This window comes from Dendronephthya gigantea, unplaced genomic scaffold (assembly GCF_004324835.1).
Source record: "Dendronephthya gigantea isolate DGI-Jeju-01 unplaced genomic scaffold, DenGig_1.0 000190F, whole genome shotgun sequence".
NCBI lineage: Eukaryota > Metazoa > Cnidaria > Anthozoa > Malacalcyonacea > Nephtheidae > Dendronephthya > Dendronephthya gigantea.
The window spans coordinates 72,967-86,535 of NW_021163200.1; the positions used below are offsets into that span (position 1 = coordinate 72,967).

General features: G+C 35.9%; 1 long non-coding RNA gene across 1 annotated transcript; it reads left to right on the forward strand.

The window, feature by feature from the left end:
* The first annotated feature begins 9,342 nt into the window (after positions 1 to 9,342).
* Positions 9,343 to 10,748, forward strand: LOC114538618. The gene is made up of 3 exons (XR_003688777.1): positions 9,343 to 9,427; positions 10,248 to 10,427; positions 10,732 to 10,748. It is a non-coding gene; the product is annotated as an uncharacterized LOC114538618 (long non-coding RNA).
* The last annotated feature ends 2,821 nt before the right edge of the window (positions 10,749 to 13,569 follow it).

Here is a 13,569-nt window from a genome sequence, read left to right on the forward strand (position 1 = left end):
ATGAATCAGCAAACTTCTGTAATGTGAATGGATACATATACCACATACCTATTCCCCAAATACACGTGCATAATCATTTAAATAATAGTTACTGCTTTGCTTAGTTTAAGTAACACTGTATATTTAAGTTACAATTAATCTCTATCTAACATATTTGGTAATCTACATATAAAGTTATTCACATCAAAACACTGCTGATTAAGACAATCCAGAAGATGTCTTGTGGATTCATTGGATTGTCTATATATGCCCGGGTTATTTACATTATATCAAAATTCTGCTGCTTATTAAATGCTATAGTTTACAATAAAACAATAAGATAACTCAGCCTCGTTGGCTATGAGCAAATAGTAAACTCAGCCTCGTTGTAATAATACATTCGTCCTAATATTTATAAATCTGCGGCCAATCTCCGACCGGTGTAATAACCCAACGACCGACAAGTGTGACGCCACATTAGGCGAAAACCCTGGGAACGAGGTTGCGCATTCGTTTCAAAATTCAAATTTTTTACAACGACATTCTTGGCTGTTCTACGAGGAGATTGCAATTTTATTTGATAAAAGACATAAAAGGATAATCTTTGTCACTCTCCTAATACGATTGGAAATGAAATAGGTGCTGGTTCACTGGATTGAGTCAAATAAGACAAGCATCTTAAAGAAAGAATATATTATTTAAAGACAAAAGGATGCTCTTTCCAGCTATGCTGATAAATACTCCTACTTTTAAGTCCGGATAAAAAGGGGAATGGCCCATTAATAAAACCAAAGATATATACGGCAAACATACGAGTACACACGAGTATGTTAGAGGCTTATTTAATTTAAGTTTTACCTTTTCTGGTTACATCAGTGTTGAGTTTTGAATTAGGTTTTTTAAACTTTCCTACCTTTATGCATGTTTATGTTTATTGTCCCTGTTTGTTTTAATAATTTCTACTCTTTTGTTACTCGTATGTATTCATGTGTTGCTTTAGTCATTACCGCATTTGTGGTGTTCAACATTAGGGGGGAATATTACGGGAATATTAGAGTGAAATATTAATCTTGTGATTTGCGTTTTTATTAATGATTAAATCTTAAAAACCGCCCCTGTCTTTCAGACAATTAATTATTGAATATATTCTCCTAAAAGAGGAGAGAAAACGATGAATTTAATTGCCAATATAATAATTACTTAAGTCGGTATTTCTTCTTAAAATTCAGCTTGCAAAGAAATATGCGGCGAAGATGGGGAAGAGAAACCCACTGAAGACAAGGAGGATGGAACAAGTGGCGAGGATAACGAGGAGGAAGGCAGTCAGGACACGTGCCCATCATCATCCTCTGATGTAGTTCCTCCATCGTCACGTTCCAGAGGTTGACAAGACCGCTTGTTTACTGATGACGAAATGGTCGCTTTTAAAAAATTATTCGCTTCGTTGATACATTCGGAAAAGCCCATCACGACAAAAGTTGCCATTTCCATGCTAAAGGAGAATAAGAAGTTGAAACACCTTACGAAGAAATTCACCAACCAGCAGATATATGACAAGCTGAGGACGGAGAGAAAAATTGCCAAGAGAAACAAGAACGGAAAAAGATGAAAGTATATGAACTCATGTATAGGTGAATTGGTGACACACTTTGACACATTTTTCTTTTACGGCGGAATTTGAATATATCAAAAGTTTAAAATATTTTAAGGAACTTTGCTATTATACATTTTGTTATTGAAAAATTTTTTTTGACGTCTGATTTGACGTCATGTTTGGAAGGCTAATAAATCCATCAAGGCAAGATTTTTCAAAAGGGGAAATGTATCCCTTACGAAAAAAACACATGCGAAAACCACACGTGGAATCACATGTGACTCACATGTGAAATTGGAACCATTATATCACATGTGGTTCACATGTGGTGGTATCACATGTGGTTCACATGTGGTAGTATCACATGTGGTAGTATCACATGTGTTTCACATGTGAGTGACATGTGATCACATGTGAAGCACATGTGAAACACATGTGGTGTGCATGTGTTTTTTTCGTAAGGGATGGCAAAGTTTTCTAAAATACCTTCAACTTTTGATATATTTAAAATCCGCAACCATGATATATAGGCACTATAAGAACCACGGGAATTTGACGGGTAGGGTTTCTACTGCACTGGTAAAAAATATATACTGAAAGTAAAAAAATCAATACTTTAATTCTTCAAACTTTGGACTATAGTATAGTTGAAAGCGTGAACAATTAAAATGTTGATGTTCGGAGATATCATTTTTTGTATGTTATCAAAATACTGAGTAGTTCCGGCAATTTCAGGCTGACAATTTAGAGTGTTAGAAAGGCTAAATCATTGAAAAAATATTTGTTAATATCCACATCACAGCTAGAAAACCTGAATTACAGTTGATATTAAACATCATAAATATGGGATAGGCTGAATAGAAAAGGATTTCCACTATTAGGGAGCTTTAGCAGTGACTACGAGTACGAGATTCGTCATTTTCGCGCGTTGTTTTATTAAGCCATCAGCCAAAACTCGTAGTCGCCTGGCTTTTGAGTACGAAATTTGCCAAAAAACTCGTACTCAAAAGCCGGGCGACTACGAGTTTTGGCTGATGGCGTAAGCAAACAACGCGCGAGAATGACGAATCTCGTAGTCGTACTCGTAGTCACTGCTAAAGCTCCCTATTAGGGAACTTTAGATTTGACTACGGCTCCCGCCACCGCTACGAAATTCGTCACATTGACGTGATATTCGTAATACTTCGTACTGACGCCATAGACTCGTAGCCGTCGCTTATCTGATTACGGCATTTTTAGAAAACTTCGTAGTCCTCACTACGTGATTTATAAAGCAACAAAAGTTGACATTTTCTCGTTTTTTTCCAGAAAATAATTTGAGAGAACTGTTTTTCACGACCGTGGCCTTTGATTTTGTGTATTTTTCGAAATAATAGTCGTAAAATTTCCGAAATATTTGACAGGATAAACATGCATTTTTTATTTTGTTTGCCGTGGTTTATCATGCCAGCACGTATGCATACAACGTTTGTTTTGGGCCACAAGGACGAATTTTGTAGCCGTAGCGGGAGCCGTAGTCAAATCTAAAGCTTTCTATTAATTAATTGGGCCAGCACCGGTATGTTGGCAGTTGGAGGTGGCTAAAATTAAGAAATTATTAGCTTCTTTGATTAAAACCTGTGTCTTGCTTGATTCATATTTTGACTCTCAAGATGTTATGTTTATTCAGAATTTTTTACTTTGAGAACTATCAGACCAAGGTCTTTTTGAACAGATTGAGTTCGAAGAGCGAAGTTAGTGCAAGAGATCGACCGAGCAAGCAAGGTTAATGAAAAGTTTATAATATGGCACAAGGGGCATATATTTGCGCTTGAAACAAACAGAAATGCATGGTTTACCAACTGTCTGGAGAAATTTTGTTAATTTCAAAAGCAATTAAATTCTCTCTTGAGCAATTATTTGGGCCCTTTTTAATCAGAATTTCTCAGTTTTTCACTTGTGATGGATCTCCGGTAACGCAGGTCCATTACGGAAAAGTGCTGCTCAATTACAGAGTTGTACTTTACTGGAGTTGTACTTTACTGCGGTTGTACAATTTTTTTAAAAGAGACCTTTAGCTTGACGTTTACGGCAAACGCCAAACCGCTAACAAAGTTTGTGTGTTAACCTCACTATACTTAAGTGTGCGGCAATTTCGCTAAATTGGCAAACGTTCTGCATAAAACTTGTGATGTTGAGCAGTAATGTAAGAAAGAAATAGGCTATTTCTGATGTATTTAGAAAAGCAGCAAATTCAGCTTTGCCGTATGTGTTTCACGTTGGCCGTATAAATTTGAATGTTTGAACGGCTGATGGTGTATGCAGACGTTCAAGCATTAAAGTGAAACACATACGGCAAAGCTGAATTTGCTGCTTTTCTAAATACATCAGAAATAGTCTTTTGCTTTCTTACATTACTGCTGAACATCACAAGTTTTATGTAGAACGTTTGTAATTTAGCGAAATTGCCACCCACTTAAAGATAGTGGAGCTAAAACACAAACTTTGTTAGCGATTTGGCGTTTGCCGTAAACGTCAAGCTAAAGGTTTCTAATAACAACCCTTTTTACTCCTGATATGAACAATGCTAAATTTAGTATTGTACTCTGACCAAAAATTGGAAAGTAAATCCAATGCCAGAGACGGATTAAAATGTATGTACACTGTATCTCTGATTGTTCCAAACACATTACTTTGTAAGAGAAATAGTATTAGCCAAAGTCAGCATTTAGCAGCAACAAAAGATTGCCCATTGCAGATTGCACATTGAAGCAAAGGATAAGGAGCAGGCTTTAGATTTTTCTAACACTTGCACTGGGTTACACACAGATAGGCTGATTTTTATCCATGGAGCCCTAATTAGAAGTTGTTTAGTCAGCATAATCTCCTCAGAGTGCTAATCTGGAAATCAGAATGCTACTGAGAATGATCAGCATGTTGTCTTGAATGCTAATGAATATAATAACAATGTCAACATACTGTTGATAAATATAAAAAATACTGATAAAATCCATTCTACACTCTGTTTTTTACATTGAATATCAAGAACACAAGATGTCCACCTTCAGATTTTGTTTTGTATTTCTAGCTCAAGTTGTCTGCTTGCCATGGTTATAGTACAGAGAATGAAAATATGAAAATGTCAAAATAAAATTTCATTAGGGCAGATTAAAGGCATTTCCCTTCATCCAAGAAATTGTTTTACAACAAAAATACCATTTTGGTATCCGATGTCTGGCCTACTGGAAAATTAGCTTTCTAAAATAGGATTAACATCTGTGCATGCGCTATAGTTTACAAAATAATTTCAGTTTATGGTAAACTTTCGTAATGTAGTTGCTAACTCTTGATCTGGAATACAAAGGGTTGTAAAAATTACCTGGTCAAAATAACCTAAAATAAAATAAAATAGAATTACTTGGTCAATTACTATTGCATAAATAGTCTTACTCACCTGAGAAGTTTCCTTGTTTAATTAAGGACAAGAACACCAGGATCATACCCATAGCTTTTGTATGGTACTCTAGACATAAGAAACATTCATTAGGCCAAACACTTTCAAGTTACACAGGCAAGTTACACTAGGGTACAGGCAAGTTAAACCAGGGCACAACAAGGTTACACTAGGGCACAGGCAAGTTACACTAGGGCACAGCCAGGTTACACTAGGGCACAGCCAGGTTACACTAGGGCACAACCAGGTTACATTAGGGCCGGAGTGCCCTAATGTAACTTAAGAGGTTACATTAGGGCACACATTAGGTTACACTGGGGCACCAGTAAGTTACAATAGGGCACGTCAATATGTCAGTCAGTCAGTCAGTCAGTCAGCCAGTCAGTCAGTCAGTCATAGCGTAAACTTTACGGGGGTTGTTTGGTTTATGCGTGTAGTACCTTTTTGTGTGGTACCTAATTTTAAGTTTTTAAATAACTTGCTTTATTTATTAATGCTCTACATCCCTTTTAATAAATTCACCAAAATATTGAGGAATTTTGACCTTTACTGTAAATTTTGAAGCATTGCTTTTCCGCGGTTTGGGTTTTGTTTCATATAGGGATTTGCCATTGAACTCAAAAGAACTGGGGCCGGCTAAATCCAGTAAACTCTTATTAGAATAAGACTGGAACGATAACTCAACAATAAAGACTAGTCATTGGATGAAGCCGATTTGAATATAATTTGCTGATTAAGGCGGCAGCCGCGCGAGCAAATCAAGCCTTCAAAAGAACTGGTGAGAGTGAGAATTCCGTAAAAATCGTATTTTTTGGCAAAATATTGCCAGAAAAGTGCAATTTTTATTTGACCACTTCAACTTTAAACAACGAATTTACCCTTTTTGGATAGACCTAAGTAATCCGCATCATCTTACTGTAAAAACCGGCGAGGTACCAGCTTTGTACTGGAAATATTTAAAGAATTTGAACGGGCCGAAAAAAAACTTCGCCTTCAACTCGCCAAAAAAATAGGTTTGCACCTTTTCACGTTCATAAAACTTGTTTTTTAGTAAAATCTAAGTGTCAATGCTTGTTTTAAGCTTTTATTCATGATCAGATGAGATGGATTTGTGTATAAAAACCGGCGTTGTTTAGTGCTGGCTTCAAAGATGGCGGCCAAGTTATCGTTCCAGTCTTATTAGAGTTCACTAGTTGTATCAAGCCCGTTTAGCTTAAACAGTGGATAAGTCAAAATTAAATAACACTCTTACATCCTTCTTGAATGTGTCAACTTGAATATTATGCACTGAATATGTAGTTGTGAACAGTGTCTTTGTATTAAGGTTAAAAACATTTAGTTCGCTTCTTGAATAAATCGATAGACTTGCTTTCTATTTTGAACTTAACCACCGTTTAAGCTAAACAGGCTTGATACAACCGGCCCCTGGAAGGCTACCTCCGGCCAGAGGAAACTTCAAAAATATTACTTCAACAAGCGAGCACTAAAAACATCTTTTAGCATAAAGTGCATTTTCCACAGTATTTTTACGATAAAAGCATCCGTGAAAACTACAGAGTAAAGTATATTAAATTTATCTGCATCAAACTCGCAATTAAATTGCCCTTTTTTATGAAAAATGTTGAACGAGGAGTGAAGCCGTGTCAATTCAAAAGTGTTTGCGTGAATTCACTTATTTAATTTCATTGTTTACTATTTAATCCCTCTGAAACTTACGAAAAAACATTCTAACAATATTTATTTAACAACAAACCACAGTTAAATTTTCTTTTTTATATGTTTTATGAGCACATAACAACAAATATATATATTTTTTGTTTTATTGCCTGCAAACCTTTTTGAAGTAGCGATCGTTTTCGAACGAACTGTTTACATTTTCCTTGTAATTTCACCACGCCGCAGTTCAAGGTATGCTTTAATACTGATTAATTACAAAATTATAGCTTAAATCGTTAAAATAAACGATAAATCCGAACGAATGTAACTTCGCCGCTAAATAGTTCATGTTTTCCATATGTTCACTCCTGAAAAGACCCTCGCGAGAATGTCTCGCAACATGTACACGCGTGTTTGGAGGTAAAACACGCGTGTCTGGAGGTAAAATTTGGCTTCAATAATTTTGGCTATTTTAATCAGGAGGTAGCCTTCCAGTTCTTTTGAGTTCAATGGGATTTGCGCAGATTTGCCCCCCGGAACACCTGATTCTTTCTTATACGTCGTAACTGCGCATGTACCACAGAGCCTTACACATTATTCACGATGTCAAAAAACGAGGAGCGACGAGCATTGCTTCAATTAAACATTCCGGGCGTAAAAATCGAGCAATTCTTTGAGAATCTACGCAATTTATCATCTTATGTTATGAACTAGAAATACATGCATGCAAAATCTCCTCGCCCGAAGCAATAAACCTATATATCCATCACTGAAATTCTATTATACTCGTTTCTGCTGAATGATCGAAGTCGTATAAGTAAAATTTTATATCTTGGTACAATTATAATGTCGACTCTCGAGCTATCAAATTCAACTATAATCATAATTGTGCTACGAATAGTTTTAAATACAACATTTTTACATACATACAGCGAAATTTCAATTACTTTTTAAGCAGATTCACCTTTAAAAATAAATACTTTCCAAATCAAAATCATTTCAACGAAATTGACGAAGAAATTCAAAGAGATGTCATACATTTGTTGATAAATCCACATATTAAACTTACAAAATACTTGCATGCTTTAAAATACAAAATCTACCCATTTACCTGTTCAAAAACACTTTAAAAGTGCTTCAAAATCGTGGATTTTTTTCATCCATTTGAATGAAAGTTTTTCTATCCGAAGGCATCTTTTACATTATATTTTATTCAATTTTACGAGTCAACTTTTCGTGTATTTTTAAGACCATCCAAATGAAAAATATTATTTAAAAAAAAAATCATATTTCAAAATATCGGTTATGCTGACGTTAACCCAAATTTCAATTTCGCCAATCGCACGTTTGCTAGTAAACGTTTGCTAGTTACTAGCAAAAACGCCCAACGTCCATGACATAATGACGGACAACTTTCATTTAGCATTTGCATTCCCGGGCGTAATTAAAATCTCCGGGCGGAATTAGTACCCTCGTCCGGTGCTTCGTACCGGCTCGGGGATTACGAGCATTCAATTCAACACAAATATAATTTGGAAGGTTTACTCCATAAATAGAGCAAAGAGGTTAGGAAGAAACGACGCTGTGTTTTTATGCATTGATAGATCTCTTACACTAATATATATTTTAATATGTCGATAGCAAGTCGATACCTGGTATTCTGCACACAGTACATAAATAATACTATACAAAACGGACATTTTGTGCAGTAATCAAATCATTTTGGCGGTATACAGTATTGATTATAAGTATATTGTTTTGTATCGATTTACGCGTCGAAGTATCCACATCATAGACATAATATGCACCGCAGTTTATTTACATTATTTACAACGCAACTATTTTAGTTATTCTTATGAAACGACGGATAAATTGTTGCCATCATATAAATGTAGTGAATGTAGTCACAGTTGTTTGACGAAGAAGAGACTAGACTGAGAAAATCACGCCTGGTTTACATGGGCAACTAAAATTATAATTTAATAGTGACAGTATCCGCGACTAACGTCACTTGAGTACTTTGAGTAATTTCCTTTTGATTAATATTTAACCTGGTTCTTTATATTTTAACTGGCATAAGTCAAAATGTTTACGTTGGGAAAACGTCTGGTTGCTTAGGTATTACAGGGCATGAAAACTTTGCACTATCCTTGGATCCCTAGTTCTAAATTACGGATCCTTTTATGTTTTGATATTACTAGTCGTGTATCGTGTTGAAGATTTCTATTAAAGATGTAACTTCAGGTCTTGATCCAACTTTTTTCTTTAGGAGGCAGAAAGAGTTTATCTTTGGAGAGAGAGTCGTCGTTGGAACGTTCTAGTGCTCAGCTAAAGTTAGATTGGCAGCGCAGATCTGATAAGGAAGAGAGAACTGGGTATGATAAAGAAGAAGAACTAGTTAAGAATTTAACACAAGACAAAGAAGAGGTGAATATATATCAATATGCGAATAGTAAAATGTTACACCCCTTTCCATTGCCTCTACCCTACCCCCTCTCAATTTGGAATCCCGTTGAAGTTTCAGCCACACAAGGTCCAAATAAAGCGATATAATGTTACTAAACTGATCATCAGGACTTCAATGTCAACATTCAGGTTGATAGAACTCTTCTGTGTTTTTTCACATCAGGCGTTATCGTTGGTGAAACAACAGAAACGTGAACTGCTTCACATGGATAGTGTTATCCATATTTTGAAGACACAAAGAGATGAATCAGTTTCTATCCTCAAGCTTCATGGACTAACCGTGCCTTCCCAAATATCAGGTAAGTTTTACACCTTGATTGTAGGTAGGTCGTAAACGCTTAGCGTTGTGTTTTTATACGGCGTATATATGGGGCCCTAGCTCTTCCGGCAGCTGGGGAGTTTAACACAAATAGAGGAAATGATGTAAATTGAACAAAATTTTGTACAAGGTGTGACGGGGTGTAAAATCCTCGAGAAATTTTAAAAATGATCTAAAACATTGGTGCCAAATGAGGCATTTTTTGAGATTGTTCTTGTATATCACAACTATGTAAATATAGTCTCTTTATCTAAATTCGTAATTCAACTAATGATTGTATGCAGTGGTAACAGGAAACTCATCGATTCCAAATTCAGTCTCCGTTACTCGCCGTAAAAAAGTTGTTGAAAATAGATTGCAAGTCGAATCATGCTCCTCTCGTAGTGGCTGTACTTAAAAGCCAGCTGATGTGCTTAACGAGGTAACTGTCGCAAGATGTATAAACTTTAGATGCGGACGGAAATATCAACCGAAAATATCTTAGTATTTTCGAAACTTTACTGATGATATTACTCGAAGTTTAACGCGCATGTAATTTTCACTGAAATAACGCGATTTTTCATCATGGCCAAAACACTTGACACATTCCAAAATTCTTTTGAGTTTGCACTGATGTAATTGAGGACCTACACTGCGCTCGCGAATCTGAAACCTTTACATCGATACCTCCCCCATTGCTTCGCAAGATCTTATCATTTCTCTAGATTTTATCATTCATGCATGTTTCGCAAATCTCAATTGTGACAAAGGCATGACGTTTTCGTCCGGGTTAAGTTCAGACTTATCTTTTCTTGTTGAAGTCGAAGATGTTGGCACACCAGCAGGGAATATGAATAATGAAGAACTTCAAATTCAGAACGAAAATTTGCGTCATGTTATTCATCAAATGAGAGAGGACATGGAGGATTTGACGAAACAGTTGACGCAACGTACCACTGGATCGATTACTAATGCAGGAGATGGCGTACCCATTACGGAAGGTAGTTGTATGATAATAAAGCGGGAATATATTTCATGACAAAACAATTTCGAAAATATAAAGCCAGATTGTTTTCTATGCATGGATGATTTTAATTTTTTCTTAAAACCTTTTCTTTAATATAGCTACTCTACTGTAGCCTGGGTTTGACCCCCGGGGCTTATTAGGCAATCCCCTTTCTACTGTACATATATAGCTTCTGTATTTTGAAAGACATATTTTTAGAATGACTAATCGTTATAGTGATCGTAACAAAGATCAGTGTAAATGGAATTAATCTGGTGTCTCTTTACTAAACATTTCAGAATATGTGACAAGTCTGGAAAAAGAACTGAATTCGAGAAGTGAAGGCGAGAAACTGCGAACTGACCCAATCCATGGCTAATACAAATGCTAAAACTGAAAATACTGAGCCAACTTACGTTTTAGATGGAAGTAAGGATAATGTTCATGTAAGAGGTCTGGTGGGACAGCTGAACAGCACAATCGGTAAGTGGTACATAACAAAGCTCAACTGTACAACAGCAGTTCAAAAAGTTACAAAGCTTAAACATAGCGTCATTAAAATGAAACATTACCTCATCCCCCGCATACCCAGCAGTTTTCATTGTGTTATCTGAATAGTTATAGTTGAACGTTGAATTAGTTTTCTGTCTCTAATGTCAAATTTTAACCTACAATGTCCTGAATAATTTCTGCGGGTTTTCACTCCGCGCGCGGGTAGCATAAAACACAACCCCTACATTGCCTCGATCTGCTGATTTATTACACCGAGTTACATAACTGTTCACTATCTTTACTGCAAATATTTCCGTTAACTCAAATATTTGACTTTTAAGTTGCGTAATTCTGTGGGTCAATAAAAAAACACTAGCATGTTGATTAGCCCTGAGAATTTACCCGAGTGAAAATTTGAAAAAAATGCCTGTATTTTTTTGCAAGACATGATTGGAGTATCAAGGATTAAGATTTTTGTAAGAGCTGATATTCCAATCGCATTGTACTATTGACCATGGTAACTTAAATTGTGGGAATCGCACAAAAGGCATTCTGTATTAACCGACTAGAATCTCAGATAAGGTATATAATACAATTGTCTATTTCACAATATATCTTCTTGCACGTCTTTAGGTAGTTTACGCCAAGAGAAATTAGATCTTACATCTCAATTGGGAAAATGTGAAGCAACTATCGTTCGTCTTCAAGGTTTACTTCATCATTCTTCAGAAGAGGTGAGTCTTCTTCTCTAAATGGCTATAGGCTTCTGTTTCAACGCACTTGTATTTTTATCCGTCATCGCTGAGAATGTTTGTGATATATGTTCTCGTATTTTTATTGTGTGTATTTATTAGCAGTAACATATGTCGTGCCGATAAATTTAGTCTATAGTGTAAATGGGTCTGTTATTCGAGTGCTACATTCCTGGATTTTAGAAAACTGTGTCGAGCATTGATGTCTGATGATCAACGCTTTTTCTCTTTTCAGGTTCGTCAGAAGCAACTAAACATTGATCAACTTCACTATCAGTTGACAATAGAGAGTCGTCCGGCCAACGAAGAAATGAATGCTTTGAAGCAGCAGAACTCTGATCTCAAGCTGCAGGTAACCCAAGCAAGACACAAGGCTGACGGATTTTATAAAACGGGTTTGGAGAGAAATATTGATACTGTATCATTAGGAAACCAGGTTAGTTCGTGGTTTGATGATACTGTTAAATAACTAGATCGCATATGCAAAATGGAAATAATCCAATACATTTTAAAGCTTAAAGCTATGTCGGAATTTAGAAAATATATCCAAGTTCATTTATATTTATTAATTTTGCAGTATCTTATGGTAGTTTTTCAGTTTTTGTCGAAGTTTGACATGTATGTATGTGATATATTATTGATAATTGGTGATAAAGTGACCAACCTTACGATAAATTAATATATGCTAATCACTGAGTAGCGTTTACGCGTGCGGAATACGAGTGTTGGGCTACCTATGGTTTTACCAAAAATCTTTGTATTGATTAAGAAATAACTTTCTCTTTATAATCAGTGATAACAAAATTTGTAAGTCCCACTCAATGATTGTGAGTGTAACACAGCCTACATGCGATAGTGTGGATAGTGAAGAATTACTGATAATTGTTTGATGTTTATCTGTTTTGAGAGCGTAATGTCCGAAATTTTTGTATTCGGTGTTTATAGACAGAAAGTCGAGTTTCGGCAGAGATCGTTTATGCAAGTATGGGTTAATGTTTGTCGCAGATAAACTACCCGAGGTAGAAGTATTACCAACATCTAGTCAAGAATTGTGTGACAGGCAGGGGATGATTGCTTTTTCTTATTGGAATTGCTTTTCTGCTGTTGTCAGCATTAAAATTGGATCTTGCCAGTCACGGAAAACCTTTGAATACGTACAATCTAGAAAGTCAGTTTATACAAGACCTTCGAGAGAATGGTGAGTGTACTTTCTGACGCTTTTGAAATATTATCTTTATTCGTGTTTAGAATCTTAAGAATCACGACTGCCGTAGAACATTCTAAATCTACTGAATTAAAACGTATAGATTGTAATGTAACCCAATTAAACACTGTCGGTTGTTAGACTCCGGGCCCCAGAACACCGCTGAAAAACGTCTGCGCGCACGCTAACCGGTAAAAAGGAATATGGTGGAATAATATGAAAATTTCAATAGGAACTGTTGAAACAAAACATGCGTGTTCATTGATAAGATATAAGTTAAACTTACGCGAAAATGTACCGAAAACGAGTGGACTAAACATTCGTTTAATGCGTCCTGGCATTTAAGTATGAAATGAAATTATTTTGCAGAGCGTCTTTAAAACATTTTTGATTAATTGTTAAGAACAAAAGTTTAAACCTATATTATAGAAGTTGAAAAAAACCGCAATTATTGAGAACCGGCACGAAAATTTCTCGTTTCTCCGCAGCGTGCCCGCTTTGGCATTATGAGAGATGCTGAGATAAGTAATCTCGTGGTAAAATCGATTATATTTAGTGTACTGCTGTCACCGTTTCGATCTTAGAATCTTATTCTATCGTTATATTAGGAGGAAAAAGATCGCCTTCAATAGACCTTTTTCATAAGGACGTCAAACGCGGAAAGTCTCATGTTACACGAAGTTTGATTG